Source organism: Macaca fascicularis, chromosome 7, assembly GCF_037993035.2.
Source record: "Macaca fascicularis isolate 582-1 chromosome 7, T2T-MFA8v1.1".
Classification (NCBI taxonomy): Eukaryota; Metazoa; Chordata; class Mammalia; order Primates; family Cercopithecidae; genus Macaca; species Macaca fascicularis.
The window spans coordinates 68,840,693-68,855,667 of NC_088381.1; the positions used below are offsets into that span (position 1 = coordinate 68,840,693).

Consider the following 14,975-nt stretch of genomic DNA (forward strand, 5'->3'; position numbering starts at 1 on the left):
CTGATCTTGCATTCCTAAGTTCCACCTGGCTGTGATGTACAATCATTTTTACATATTGCTGCATTCAGTTTGCTACTATATTATAGAGGACTTTTATGTTCACATTAATGAGAAAGATATTGGTCGGTAGTTTTCTTGTGACATTTTTGTCTGATTTTGGTATCAGGGTAATACTGGCCTCACAAAATGAGTTGGAAGGTGTTTCCTCCTCTTCTGTTTTTAGGGAGATGTTGAGAAGGATTGGTGTTCTTTGTTAAAATGTTTAATAAAATTCAGTGGTGAAGCCACCTGGTCCTGGGCTTTACTTTATGGGAAATTTTTATATTACTAATTCCATCTTCACTTGTTATAGGTCTATTCAAGTTTAACATTTCTTATTGAGTCCTTTTCATTAATTTGCATCTTTCTAGGAATTTCTATGTTACCTGGGTTATCTAATATTTAGCATACAATTATTTATAGTATTCTCTTGTAATCCTTTTTATTTCTGTAAGGCTGGTAGTAATGTCCTGTCATTCATGCTTTTAGCAATTTGAGTCTTCTTTTTTATTAGTCAAGCCTCTTTTCTATTAGTCAAAAATGGGGCCTTTCAGGTGGGGTTTCAGGCTTTGGTGAAATGGGTGTGGGAGGAAATGGGAAGGGTGACTTGTGAAAATACCTAATTGCAGGGCCTATTTTGCAAAGAAGATATTCGTTAAGCCACGCTTCTCAGACATGGGTGTGCACGGGCATGAGGTGCTGTGTTTCTGGCCAGTTCCTGGAGACACCAAAGCTGCTGGTCTGCAGACTGTTAAGTGAGGGGCTGGAGGACTTTGCTTTCTTATTCATGGGCTTCTTTCCTTTGTGACTTGAGATCATCTAAGTGGAGTAAACAAGCATGTAACTCTATATACAAGATAGTGCTTAACTTTTTAAAATTTCCTCTTTTTATAGCAGGGTGAGACAAATTGTTCAAAAGTTTATTCAGCTTCTTCCTGAGCTTGCTATGAACTGATGACTACTAATTCCTTTCCTCATTGTTTCTGATCCTATTCCTTGGGGGAAAGGCTTCCTTATGACATAGAAGCCCATTCTTCCACATCCAGTTATTTCTTTGAAGAAGATGGGGGAGCAAAACTGCTTCCTACTTTTCTTTGACCTTTTCCTGAGGTTCAGCTAAAATGAGGTGGGCAGACAAACCTTGGTCTTTTTCCAGGTTGGTAACTTTTGCCTCTATTTACATTTTCATTTTTCTGCCTAAGTCCCTGAGGGACACACTAGCTGGCACACTCACCTTGTCCTTGCAAGTGGAAGACGGAATCTCTGGATGAGGGTGTGGGCCAGGAGGTGGGAAGTCTAGACACTGTTGCTCTGTTCCTTTCCAGCCCCACATGGTCCTGGGGGTCCTGGACCTCCTCCAGGGCTGCCACGTGGACTCTGACAGCCCAGGGTATGGCTGTGCTGTGTGACTCTCCCCTTCTTCCTCTCCATCCTTGATTATTTCAAGGCCTATGTCGAGCCAGACACAGCACAGACCCCACGGGCACCCTACAGTCCACTTCCAGCGGGCTCTGCTCCCTGGATGTCCACAGGCCCTGACACTCATTGTGTCCAAATCCGAGTGGTTGTCTTCCCTGGAAAGTCTGATTCTGTCTCTAGCATTTCCTAGTTACGTGACTCACACTGCCTTCTCAGTCATTCTGATTTTATTTAATTAATTTATTGATTTTGAGACAGAATCTTGCTCTATTGCCCAGGCTGGAGTGCAGTGGCACAGTCTCAGCTCACTACAACCTCTGCCTCCTGGGTTCAAACGATTTTCCTGCCTCAGCCTCCCAAGTAGCTGGGACTACAGGCATGTGCCACCACGCCCGGCTAATTTTGGTATTTTTAGTAGAGACAGGTTTCACCATATTAGCCAGGATGGTCTCAATCTCCTGACCTTGTGATCTGACCGCCTTGGCCTCCCAAAGTGTTGGGATTACAGGTGTGAGCCACCACACGTGACCATCATTCTGATTTTAAACCTTAGAACAGGCTGCATGCAGTGGCTCATGCCTGTAATCCCAGCACTTTGGGAGGCTGAGGCGAGTGGATCACCTGAGGTCAGGAGTTCAAGATTAGCCTGACCAATATGGTGAAAACCCATCTCTATTAAAAATACAACAATTAGCCAGGTGTGGTGGTGTGTGCCTGTAATCCCAGCTACTCAGGAGGCTGAGACAGAATTGCTTGAACTCAAGAAGCAGAGGTTGCCGAGAGCCGAGATCATGTCACTGCACTTCAGCCTGGGCAAGAGAGCAAAGACTCCACCCACCCACTCAAACAAACAAACAAAAAACCTTAGAACAAACCGCAAAAGTAATCAAATGGATTAAAGTTTGGGAAAGGCAGAAAAGCACAAGGTAGGAAATAAATCACCTATAATTCCAGCCTCCAGAGAGAACCACTGAAAATGCCTGAGGGTATTTCCTTCCACTTCTTTTACTAATCACATATTGCTTCACCTTCCATGCTTCAGAAGCAATATGTGATTAGGGAAAAAAAGTGGAAGGAAATATGTGTTCAATGTGTTTTCAGTGAATAACACAGCCTTGACGTTTGTCCATTTCACTGATTGGTTTTTCTAAATCATTATTTTTAGTGGCTGCAAAAAGCACCCCTTTTGGAAATCATCCTGAATTTTTCTTCTTAACCATACTGAGTCTTTCTTCACCTATTGCCGGGTACTGTGGTTATTTCCAGTTTCTCAACCTGATTCAACACTGCTGCGAGCAGCATGCATGCATCTGTGCTGTCATCCCCACCCTGCAGTGTGTCACTTGAATTACTGTTGGGCTCCAACTGATGTCGCACCTCCTTCCCCTCCCAAGCAAGCCCGAGCCTGGAGCAGATTATTTTCTTTTACAATAGGTGAAATCAGCAGGTTTTTCTTATATGAACTTTGGGTTTTATGTCATGCCTTTTCTACTCTGAGATGATAAAAATATTTTCTTCATGGTTTCTTCTCATATTTTTATGTTTAATCTTTCACTTTTAAAGCATTGGCACATTAAGAATTTATTTCTGGCCAGGCGCGGTGGCTCACTTCTGTAATCCCAGCACTTTGGGAGACTGAGGCAGGTCGATCACTTGAGACCAGGAGTTTGAGACCAGCCTGAGCAACGTGGTGAAACCCTGTCTCTATAAAATACAAAAAAATGAGCCAGGTGTGGTGGTGTGCACCTGTAATCTCAACTACTTGGGAAGCTGAGATGGGAGGATGGCTTGAGCCCCAGGTCAAGGCTGCAGTGAGCTGTGATTGTGCCACTGCACTTCAGCCTGAGCAACAGAGCAAGACCCTGTCTCAAAAAACAAATTTTACTTCCTAGACACCTACCCAGTCATCCTAACACCATTTATTGAGTAATCTATCTTTTTTTCAGTGATGTGAAATATCACTGGATATCAGTGTGTTGATCACATATTGATTTCCTGTGTGTTTTGATTTCTGTGCTCTGTTCAGTTTCACTTTTTCGTCTAAAAAAGTCAGTGCCTCACAGTTTTAATCATGGCAGCTTTATGATATATTTTCATATCTTAGGGCCAGTCCTTTCTTTTTACTCTTTGTATTAGTTCATTCTCACACCACTATAAAGAACTACACAAGACTGGGTAATTTATAAAGAAAAGAGGTTTAATTGACTCACAGTTCTGCAGGCTTAACAGGAAGCAGGAGTTGGAGGCCTCAGGAAACTTATAATCATGGTGGAAGGTGAAGGGGAAGCAAGCACATCTTACCATAGCGGAGCAGGGGAGAGAGAGTGAAGGCAGAAATGCCACACAGTTTTCCACTATCAGATCTTGTGACAACTCACTATCTCGAGAACAGCGAGGGAGAAATCCACCCCATGATCCAATCACCTCCCACCAGGCCCCTCCCCTGACACATGGGGATTACAATCTAACATGAGATTTGGGTGGGAACACAGAGCCAAACCATATCACTCTTCATTTCCAGAATTTTCTTAGCTCTCCTTCTCTGAACTGTTTCAACTCACAACACTTCTGGTGTGAGTTTCTTTCCTCACATCAACCAATTTTCCAACTTCTTTGGATACCAACTGAATGTCCCAAATTCTATTCAGTTCTGACGCTATCTGGAGTTAGTGCAGACTGTTAAGTGAAGGGTTCAGTTCTACAAGTCTGTCTCCACTTCAGGTGCCAACTGCAAGTTTGGGTCTCCCAAATCTCGGCTCACTGCAAGCTCTGCCTCCCGGGTTCAAGCGATTCTCCTGCCTCAGCCTCCTGAGTAGCTGGGATTACAGGCATGTGCCACCACACCCAGCTAATTTTTGTATTTTTAGTAGAGACGGAGTTTCACCATGTTGGCCAGGATGGTCTTAATCTCTGGACCATGTGACCTATCCACCTCAGCCTCCCAAAGTGCTGGGATTACAGGCATGAGCCACTGTGCCTGGCTGGGTCTCCTATATTTCTGAATGACTGGTATAAAGTCAGAGGCTTCCCACAACCCCTTCCTCGGGTTCGATAATTTGCTAGAATAGCTCACAAAACTCAAGAAAACACTTTACTTACCATTACCAGTTTATTATGAAGGATACACCTCTGCAACAGTCAAATGGAAGAGATGCACAGGACAAGGCATGAGGTGGGTGTGGAGTCTCCATGCCCTCTGCAGGAGCCCACCCTCTCAGTACCTTCATGTGTTTATCAGTCCAGAAGCTCTTCCAACTCTGTCGTTTAGGAGTTTTATGGAGGGCTTACCTAGGCATGATTGATTAAATAATTGGCTGCTGGTAATTAACTCAAATTTCAGCTCTTCTCTCAGTCCTGGAGGTCAGGGGTAGGGCTGAAAGTTCTACCTTCTAATCATGGCTTCATATTTCTGGCAACCAGCCTCATCCTGAAACTATCTAAGGCTCCCTCCTCATGAGGGGCTGCCTCATTAGAACAAAAGATGCTCTGTCACCCAGGAAATTCCAAGGATTTAGGAGCTCTGTGTTAGGAACTGGGGACAAAGACCAAATATACATTTCTTACTGCATCACGCCATTACATAATATATGAATTTTAGAATGACTTGACTAGATTAAATTTTTTTCTTCAATTGGGACTCATGCTAAATTCATGGAACAATTTAGGTAAAAAGTGAAATTTTTACAAAATTAATTCACCCCCAAAATAAGATATACCTTTACATTTATTTATACCTTTTTTTTTTTTTTTTTTTTTTTTTGAGATGGAGTCTCGCTGTGTTGCCCAGGCTGGAGTGCAGTGGCATGATCTCGACTCACTGCAAGCTCCACCTCCGGGTTCTCACTGTTCTCCTGCCTTAGCCTCCAGAGTAGCTGGGACTACAGGTGCCCGCCACCACGCCCGGCTGATTTTCTTTTTGTATTTTTAGTAGAGACAGGGTTTCACTGTGTTAGCCAGGATGGTCTCGATCTGCTGACCTCGTGATCTGCCCGCTTTGGCCTCCCAAAGTGCTGGGACTGCAGGCGTGAGCCACCATGCCTGGCTATTTACACGTTTAAATTCCTCAGGAGCACTGTTCAAAATTCAAAAGGAACAAATGAGCATACGGGGAAAGCTTCCCCGCTGTTGTAGGAAACAGGGACTATGTTCCCTAGTCACTGTTTCCTTCCCACAGGCAATCTGTGTTACTGGTTTCTTGTGTATATAACCCATGATTTTAAGCTAATTTAGCACTTAAACAAATGCTTGCCTATGTGTATCTTATTCTGCATTATGCTTATGTTTTTTTCACTTAATATAGCTTGGTAATTTTTTCATATCTATACATGAGTTTCCTCATTTTGTAAAAATGATACATGGCTTTGTGGGTTTTTAAAATACTTGATTTTGGGGGCCAGGTGCAGTGGCTCATACCTGTAATCCCAGCACTTGGAGGCCAAGGCGGGTGGATCATGAGGTCAGGAGTTCAAGACCAGCCTGACCAGCATAGTGAAACCCCATCTCTACTAAAAATACAAAAATTAGCTGGGCATGGTGGCGGGTGCCTGTAGTCCCAGCTACTCGGGAGGCTGAGGCCGGAGAATCACTTGAACCTGGGAGGTGGAGGTTGCAGTGAGCTGAGATCACGCCATTGCACTCCAGCCTGGGTGACAGAGTGAGACTCCATCTCAAAACAAATAAACAAAACTTGATTTTTTAAAGGGTAGTTTTTAGGTTTACAACAAAATTGAGAAGAAACTTTTCAAAAATTTTTGAACTCTTTATGGGTGTCCCCCATTAGCAACTCCCCCAGCAGATTGGCACATTTGTTACAGCTGATGAACCTATACTGACACATCATTATCACCCAGAGCCCCTAGTTTACATTAGGATTCACTCTGCTGTTGTACATTCTGTGAGTGTGGACAAATGTATAATGACACGTATCTACCACTGCAGAGTATTTTCACTGCCCTAAAAATCTGCTGTGCTTTGCCTCTCTCTGTCACCTTACCCCATGGCAACCACTGAGCTGTTTACTGTTTCTATACTTTTGCTTTTTCCAGGCTGTCAGTAGTTGGAGTCGTACAGTATGTAGCCCTTTCAGATTGGCTTCATTCATTTAGTAATATGCATTGGAGGTTCCTCTGTGTCTCTTCATTCCTTGATAGCTCGATTCTTTTTAGTGCTGAATAAAATTCCATTGTCTGAATGCATCACAGTTTATCCATTCACTGACTGAAGGATATCTTGGTTGTTTCCAAGCTTGGGCAATTATGAACAAGGCCATTGTAAACATTCATGTGAAGGATTTTATGTGAACATAAGATTTTAGCTCCTTTGGGTATATACCAAGGACATGATTATTGGATCATTTGGTAAGAATACATTTAGTTTTGTGAAAAACTACCAAACTGTCTTCCAATGAGGCTGTATCACTTTTGCCTTCCCACCAGCAATGAATGAGACGTCCTGTTGCTTCACATCCTCATCAGCATTTGTTGTCTGTGTTCTCGAGTCTGGCCATTCTAACAGGTGTGTAGTGGTATCTCACTGTTGTTTTAGCTTGTGCTTCCCTGATGACATATGGTGTGGTGCATCTTTTCATATCCTTATTTGCCATCTGTAGATCTTCTCTAGTGAAGTCTTTGTTAAGGTCTTTGACCCATTTTAAAATCAGATTGTTTTCTTATTGCAGAGTTTTAAGAGTTCTTTGTATATTTTGGATAATAGTTCTTTATGTGTATTTTGCAAATATTTTCTCCCAGTCTGTGGCTTTTCTTCTCATCCTCTTCACATTGTTTTACAGAACAGAAGGTTTTTAACTTTAATGGAATCCAGCTCATCAGTTATTTCCTTCACAGAGTGTGCCTTTGTTGTGGTATCTAAAAAGTTTTCAGTATACCCATGCTCACCTAGGTTTTCTCTTATGCTGTCTTCTAGGAGCTTTACAGTTTTGCATTTTACATTTGGGCCTATGAGCCAATTTAAGTTAATTTGTATGAAGGTTGTAAGGTCTGTGTCTAGATTCTTTTTTTTTTGTATGTGGATATCCAATTCTAGCAAAATTTAGTAAAAACAACAACAAAAAACAAAACTATTTTTGTTTCATTGTGTTGCTCCCTTGTCAAAGATCAGTTGACTACATTTATGTGGGGTCCATTACTTCTGGAACTCTATTTTGGTCCACTCATCTATTTATTCTTTCACCCTACCACATATTTTTGAATACTGTGGCTTTATGTCTTGAAGTCACGTAGCATCATTCTTCCAACTTTGTTCTTCTCCCTTAGTATTCTGTTGGCTATTCTGGGTCTTTTGCCTCTCCAGTAAACTGTAAAATCAGTTTGTTAATATCCACAAAATAGCTTGCTGGGATTTTGATTGTGGTTGCATTGAATCTATAGATGAAGCTGGGAAGGAAGAAATTACATCTTGGCAATATTGAGTCTTCCTATCTATGAACATGGAATAGTTCTTCATTTATTCAGCTCTTATTTGATTTCTTTCATATAACATTTGTAGTTTCCCTTATAAAGATCATATATATATATATATAGTTAGATTGATATATATTTCATTTTGAGGTGTGGGGGCTAACATAAATAGTATTGTGTTTTTAATTTCAAATTCTATTTATTGTTGGTATAGGAAAGTGACTTTTTTTTTTTTTTTTTTTTTTAACACTGTTCCCTGCAACCTTGCCATAATGGCTATTTTTTATTTTTTTATTCTTTTGGTTTTTTTATTCTTTTGGATTTTCTACATAGGTAATCATGTCATCTGTGAACATAGTTTTATTTCTTCCTTCTTATTTAGTATATCCTTTCTTTTCACTGGACTGCAGTCCAGTGTTGAAAAGGAATGGTGACAGGGACCTCCTTGCGTTGCTCTTGTTGTTGGTAAGAAAGATTCTAGTTTCTCACCATTCAGTATGAAAATAACTGTGGGTTTTTCATACCTGAGATAAATCCTATCTGGTTGTCAAGTGTAATTCTTTTTATACATTGCTGGACTCTATTTGTTAATATTTTGTTGAGGATTTTTGTATCTAGGTTCATGAAAGATATTGGTCTGTTATTTCCTTGCCATGTCTTTGTCTGGTATGTGTATTAGGGTGAGTCTGGCCCCATATAATGAGTTATAAAGTATCCCTTCTGCTTTGATCTTCTGAACCAGATTGTAAAAAAGTGGTATAATTTCTTACTTATATGTCTAACAGAATTCACAAGTAAATCCATATGAGCCTGGCATTTTCTGTTTTGGAAAGTTACTAATTATTGATTTTATTTCTTTAATAGATATAGGCCTATTCAGATTGTTTCTTGTGAGTTTTGGTAGAGTGTCTTTCAAGGAATTGGTTTCTCCTTTCTTTTCTTTCTTCTCTCTCTTTTTTTCTTTTCTTTTTTTTTTTTTGATACTGAGTCTCACTCTGCTGCCCAGGCTGGAGTGCCGTGGCATGATCTCAGCTCACTGCAACCTCCGCCTCCCAGGTTCAAGCGATTCTCCTGCCTCAGCCTCCAAGTAGCTGGGATTGTAGGTGCCCGCCACCACACCCAGCTAACTTTTGTATTTTGAGTAGAGACAGGGTTTTACCATGTTGGCCAGGCTGGTCTTGAACTCCTGACCTCAAGTGATCCACCTGCCTCGGCCTCCCAGTGTTGGGATTACAGGCATGAGCCACCACACCTGGCCAAATTGGTCCTTTTCATCTAGGTTATCAAATTTGTGGGTGTGGAGTTTTTCATAGTATTCCTTTATCTTTTTAATGTCTATGGGATCTGTAGTGATACCCTCTCTTTTGTTTCTGATATTAATAATTTGTGTCTTCTTTTATTCTTAGTAAACCTGGCTAAAGGCTTATCAATTTTGTTGGTCTTCTCCAAGAACCAGGTTTTGGTTTCATTGACTTTATTTCCTGTTTTTAATATCATTTATTTCTGGTCTACTTTTTTACTATTTCTTCAGTTTATTTTGGATTTCATTTGCTCTTCTTTTTCCAGTTTTCTAAGGTAGAAGCTTAGATAATTAATTGTATACTGTATTCTTTTCTAATATACACATTCAATGCTATAATCTTCCCTCTAAACACTGCTTTCACTGTATCCCACAAATTTTGGCAAGCTGTGTTTAAATTTCATTTAGTTTAAAATATGAAAATTTCCTGAGGTTTCTTCTTTGGCCCATGTGTTAATTATGTGTGTTTTGTTTTTGTTTTTGACACAGGGTCTCACTCTGTTGCCCAGGCTGGAATACAGTGGTGCCATCATGACTCACTGCAGCCTTGACTTCCCAGGCTCAAGCGATCCTCTTACCTCAGCCCCCTGAGTAGCTGGGGCTGCAGATGCATGCCATCATGCCTGGCGAATTTTTGTATTTTTTGCTGAGACAGGGTCCCACTATGTTTCTCAGGCTAGTCTTGAACTCCTGGTCTCAGGTGATCTTCCTGCCTCAGCCTCCCAAAGTGCTGGAATTAGAAGTGTGAGCCATAGTGCCCAGCCCTAGAAGTGTGTTCTGTAATCTCCACATCAATCTTTGTTTTCAGTCTTTTACTAATATAAGTAGGGCTGCCATAAATAATTTTGTAGACTATTATTTCCCACGTGTACATATCTTTAGGCTAAAATCCTGGAAGTAGAATTGCCAGGTCACACTACATGTACATTTACAATTTGGATAGATCTGGCAAATTTGTAATTAGGTTGTACTAATTATACTCATCTGCCATGTCATTTCCACACATTCTTCCCCCGCCTCACCCCCGCCACTCCCCCCACCGAGACAGAGTCTTGCTCTGTCACCCAGGCTGGAGTGCAGTGGCACGATCTTGGCTCACTGCAACCTCTGCCCCCTGGGCTTAAGCAATTCTCCTGCCTCAGCCTCTGGAGTAGCTGTGATTATAGGTGCCCATCACCACACCTGGCTAATTTTTGTATTTTTAGTACAGACAGGGTTTCACTATGTTGGACAGGCTGGTCTCAAACTCTTGACCTCATGATCTGCCTGCCTCGGCCTCCCAAAGTGCTGGGATTACAGGCTTGAGCCACTGCAACTTCTTATTAACATACTATATTATCAAGCTTTTTATTATTTACTCATCTTAAAGGCGAAAAATATCTCAAATTGGTTCTAATTTGCATTTCGATTACTATCAGTGAAGTTTAGTATAAACTTTAAGAACCTTTTTTTTTTTTTAACTTACAAACTTTCTGTTCATAACATTTTTAAATTTTTTCTTCCATACTGTTCATTTTCTTAAACATTTTAACAATCAGTATTATGGAAGTAAACTTTTATAAAATGAATTATAAACATTTCCCTGCTTTTGATATATTGTGATTTATCACATAAAATATTTTGATTTTTATTGTTGATTTTTAAATTTTTTTCATATGGCTTCTGTTTTCTGTACTACTTTTTCTGCTTAAAATATGCCTGTAGTCCCAGCTACTCTAGGAGGCTGAGGTGGGAGAATTGTTTGAGCCTGGGAGGTAGAGGCTGCAGTGAGCCTGACTGAACCACTGCACTCCAGCCTGGGCAACAGAGATCTGTCTCAAAAAACAAACAAACAAACAAAAATCCTAGCTGCCTTGGCCCTAGCTACCTTTAAAAAAAATTAATGTACTCACCACTAGATTTAATAAATGTTAACATTTTGCTGTGCCTACCTTTTTTTTCTTTTTTGAGACAGTCTCGCTCTGTCTCCAGGCTGGAGTGCAGTGGCACGATCTCGGCTCACTACAACCTCTGCCTTCCAGGTTCAAGTGATTCTCCCACCTCAGTCTCCCAAGTAAGTGGGATTACAGGCGCCCACCACCACACCAAGCTAATTTTTTTTTTTTTTTTTGTATTTTTAGTAGAGTCGGAATTTCACCATATTGGCCAGGCTGGTCTTGAACTCCTGACCTCAGGTGACCCACCTGCCTCGGCCTCCGAAAGTACTGGGATTATAGGCATAAGCCACCATGCCCTGCCTCTGCTTTATTATTTCAGAAATAGAAAATATACATAGTTCCCTTTGAAGGTCTTCCCAGCACCAGACCCCTCCCCAGCCTCCAAAGGTAACTGCCATTTTCAAGTTGGAGTATATACTTCTGGTCTTGATCAGAGTCCTTAATTTTGAGACTGGAGAACTCCCCTAGCCGGCTTAAGCGAAGGGATTTATTCAGTGCAAGAGCTGAAAAAATAGACCCTTGACTGTGTTTCCTGGAAAGTCTCCTTAAAATCACACCTCAGGCTGGGCTGCCAAAGTTACTGCTGTGGCTCCAAAGCCTTGTTTCTACCACAATCAGGAAGCTGTCGTTATAGCTGCTGGGTCTAGAATGGCATTTCTGACATTCAAAATTAATGCCCCAATGTGGACCTTTGCTTTTTTCCATTTATGACTCAGTTCTAAATCAGTCTTGGACAAATGCCATCTGACAAGTGAATCTAAATTAGATATAAAAACCTGGGTGCAAGGGAGTTTGGAAGAAAGGCTTTTCACTCTCTGTGTGTACACCAGGAGGCTAGGCAGTATTGTATAAGCCAGTTCACAGTATTTGTAAACTTCCTGAATATTTGAATTTTAATGTTCCTACTATTAATTTCTACATGAGCATTAGTGTACTGGGTATTCAAAAAATTTACATAAACTATATCATAGTGCAATTTTGCCTTTTCATCCAGTATTATTAATCTTTCCCCCAGTTAACATCTGTAGCTCTGCTTCGTTCTTTTTCAGTGCTATACAGTTTACATATTAGTTATTTGTTGCTGTGCAACAAACTGCATTAAAACGTAATGGTTTAAAACATTTGTTATCTCAGTTTCTGTGTGTCAGGAATCCAGGTGTAGCTTAGCTGGGCCCTCTGGCTCAGATTCTCTTGTAAGGCTGTAATCAAGGTGTCTCCTGGGAGAGTGGTCTCATCTAAAGACTTGACTAGGGCAGGATCTACTTCCAGCTCACTCACGTGGTTGCTGGGAGGATTCAGTTCCTTGCTGGTTGTGAGCTGCAGGCTATCATTAGTTCCTTGCCATGTATGTCTCACAAGGCAGCTCACAATGTGGCAGCTTGCTTCATCAGAGTAAGCAAACAAGAACATGATGTCACCATCTGGTCATGGGTAGAACAGTTTCCCCCTGAAACCTCAAAATGTGACTCCATGTGGAAATAGGGTCCTTCCAGACGTAATTGGTTAAGGATTTTGAAGTGAAACCAGCCTGGATTTAGCATAGACCCTAAATCCAAGGACCAGTGTTTTTATAAGTAGAAGGGAAGACACAGGTCCCACAGAAGGCAATGTGAAGATGGAGGCAGAGATTGGGACGATGCATCTGCTAGCCAAGGAACATCAAGGATTGTCAGCAGCACAGGATGATTCCTCTCTCTGGGCCCACAGAAGGAACCAACCCTGTTGACACCTTGACTCCAGCCTTACAGTCCCAGGAAACATGAGACAATAAATTTACATTGATTTGAGCTACCGAGTTTGGTTTATATCTTTTGTCATATGCTACCTTTTTTTTTTTTTTTTGAGACGGAGTCTTGCTCCGTCGTCCAGGCTGGAATGCAGTGGCATGATCTCAGCTCACTGCAACCTCCACCTTCCTGGTTCAAGCGATTCTCCTGCCTCAGTCTCCTGAGTAGCTGGGACTACAGCACATGCTACCACGCCCAATTTTTGTATTTTTGGTAGAGACGGGGTTTCACCATATGCTTTTTTTTTTTTTTTTAGCATGTAGATCTTTACAGTAGATTGTGTGTATGAGTTTATACTTATTTCTGCCACTGTCTTTTCTAACTCATGCATTTTCTTTTTCCATTTTTCTTTTACTGGTTGCATTAGTTGCATTTTATTTCTTCTTTGCTTTCCTGTGATTTCTTTTTTTTTTTTGGAGACAGAATTTCGCTCTTGTTGCCCAGGCTGGGAGCAATGGTGCGATCTTGGCTCACCACAACCTCCTCCTCCCAGGTTCAAGCAATTCTCCTGCGTCAGCCTCCTGAGTAGCTGGGACTACAGGCACCCGCCATAACACCTGGTTAATTTTTCTATTTTTAGTAGAGACAGGATTTCACCATATTGGCCAGGCTGGTCTTGAACTCCTGACCTCATGATCCGCCTGCCTTGGCCTCCCAAAGTGCTGAGATTACAGGTGTGAGCCACCATGCCCGGCCTGTCTTTTCTCAGCTTTTAAGTATTTCTCTTTGTGCTCAATGGTCTACAGCTTCACTTGTGTGGATCTGTTTTATTTATACTGCTTAGGATTCAATGTGCCGTTAAAATCTGTGGACTTGTGTCTATCAAATCCTGGAGGACTCTGTCCTCCTCCAGATGGTGCCTCTCCCCATTCTCCCTTCTGGATCTCCTAACTGGACATATTTTGAAGTGTTTCTTTCTATTCTCATATTTTATCTTTCAAATTTTCCATTTTTCTCTCTCTGTGCTGTATTCTAATTGAGTCCCTTCATTGTCTTCCAATTTACTAATTCCCTCTAGTTACGTCTGGTCTTCAGTGACACCTAGACTTTGAAGTTTTTTTGTTTGTTTCAATGACTATATTCATCATCTCTAGTCTATTAATATGGTTTTTTGTCAAATCCATTATTTTTAAACTGTGTTGGTTTAGTTTTTCTTTTTCTTTTTTTTTTGAGACAGAGTCTTGCTCTGTCACCCAGGCTGGAGTGCAGTGGCGCGATCTCGGCTCACTGCAAGCTCCGCCTTCTGGGTTCCCACCATTCTCCTGCCTCAGCCTCCAGAGTAGCTGGGACTACAGGCGCCTGCCACCACGCCCGGCTGATTTTTTGCATTTTTAGTAGAGACGGGGTTTCACCGTGTTAGCCAGGATAGTCTCAATCTCCTGACCTCGTGATCCACCCGCCTCGGCCTCCCAAAGTGCTGGGATTACAGGTGTAAGCCACCATGCCAGGTCTGGCTTCGTTTCTTTTTTGCTTATCTGTTTAAGCATGTTAAGCCTACTCATCTTAACGTCTCTTTCAGATTATTTGATAATTGTTACCAGTCTTGGTGATGCAAATTCCATATATTGCATACACTGCTATGTCTGCCTCAAGATGGTTGAGTTCTTCGTGTGCTTCATTTCCTTTTTCCTTTGCACCTGGGGAGGGGACAGAACTGTCTTCCCCACTTCGTCCACAATTACCATCCCAGGTCAAATGTCTTAACATAGGACAAAGCCTTTGTCTCCTTAAACAGAGACCCCAAAGGGCTTGCCCTGTCAGCCCTCCAGTGTCCTGACATCTCTGAATGGGTACCTGGTACCCAGCACCCATCTCTGAGAGCCCTCTGTCAGTTCTCCAGTGTGCCTCTCATCTCTCAATACCCATTCAGAGGTACCAGGCAGTGAACTAAGGTTAATTCTGAGAACTTCTCAACATACTCATATGGCCCTGTGTGACCTTGAAAAAGTCATTTAACTACCAATCTTTTCTGTAAAGTAGGGAATATTATTTATTATTTAGAGATAGGGTCTTGCTTTGTTGCCAAGGATGGAATATAGTGGCATGATCATAGCTCACTGCAGCACTGAACTCCTTG

The 14,975-nt window shown here is 41.5% G+C and overlaps 1 protein-coding gene and 1 long non-coding RNA gene across 8 annotated transcripts in view; one reads left to right on the top strand and one right to left on the bottom strand.

Moving 5' to 3' along the window:
• LOC123574471 (uncharacterized) overlaps positions 1-14,975 on the top strand; it is a 54,526-nt gene that overhangs the window by 12,881 nt on the left and 26,670 nt on the right. The window lies entirely within an intron of this gene.
• PDE8A (phosphodiesterase 8A) overlaps positions 1-14,975 on the bottom strand; it is a 179,701-nt gene that overhangs the window by 8,882 nt on the left and 155,844 nt on the right. The gene's annotated exons all lie outside the window — the stretch shown is intronic.